Here is a 1,129-nt window from a genome sequence, read left to right as displayed (position 1 = left end):
AGTCTTTTATTAAGAATAATACAGAGTAACACAGGTTGCAAACCACCCTCCCCCTTTACAGGAAATTGCCAAAATGTTGGATACCATGGAGACTGGGGTAAATTGAGGTTTAGGCACAGAGATCTGTGAGAAATGAGAGCTCTGAGTGAACATGGGGTGGTGGGTGAAAACCAGAAGAAGAGGAACTGAAAGATCAGAACTTGTAGCACTTAAGGCCAACCCAGATGGAATAGCTAAGGGCAGCAGAGGCCTGTGGCAGGAAGAACCTCCATATATTCGTGAGTACATGAAGCAAACTCCCGGGTTTCAAAGACAAGTTTTGTTGCTGGTGAGGATGGGGGAAGGGGTTCTTAAGGGACTAGATTTTCTTTGTGAACAAGTAGGACTTGGAACTAGCAAGATTTGTATATTGATGCTAGTGTGACATTCAAGCTTTTAATCATGCTTGGGGTGCATTTGAAGTATGTTTACTTATATACCTGTCTCCCTCTATTATGCTGTATGGTCCTGAATGCAGAGACTATATCTTACTTGATGTGGTTGGTAATACTTGTTGACTGAAAGACTGGTGTGAAGGATGTTAGCAAATACTTCTCATTAGGTTTGTCAAGCCTTGAAACAATTAATATAAAAGACAATGTGAAAATCTGCAAATAAACCTTAGCACTTGGAATTAAGTCTTTGAAAGCTTTGTTTAGACTTTTGAACAAAAGCTTATTCTTAAAATGTTTCTAGGATCACATTTTCAATGTAATAATGTCTGTTTTGTTAGCATTAAAATAATAGAATTTTTCTTACACTGCCCTTTTATTACGCTTAGGCCTTACCTGTATGACCCTACTGGATATGAATGAGAAAGAACATATTGAAATTGAGAAAAGAAGATTTACATGATGGTAATACCTTTTGGATATTTACTTTTGGTACTAAGTGAATCATACCACAGGGAAAATGACAAAGCTGAATATATTAAATAAATAATAATAATTATTATATTACCTGTCATTTAAATGTGACTGAATTTTAAAATATGATCTCTCTATTTGATTTTACAGATGTCTTGAGAGATATCTTGATATTTGTAAAATCTGGAATTATGTTGGTCAGAATTTTATATGAGCTAAAGTTA

Source organism: Mandrillus leucophaeus, unplaced genomic scaffold (genome assembly GCF_000951045.1).
Source record: "Mandrillus leucophaeus isolate KB7577 unplaced genomic scaffold, Mleu.le_1.0 Scaffold505, whole genome shotgun sequence".
Classification (NCBI taxonomy): Eukaryota; Metazoa; Chordata; class Mammalia; order Primates; family Cercopithecidae; genus Mandrillus; species Mandrillus leucophaeus.
Note: the sequence above shows the minus strand (reverse complement) of the source record.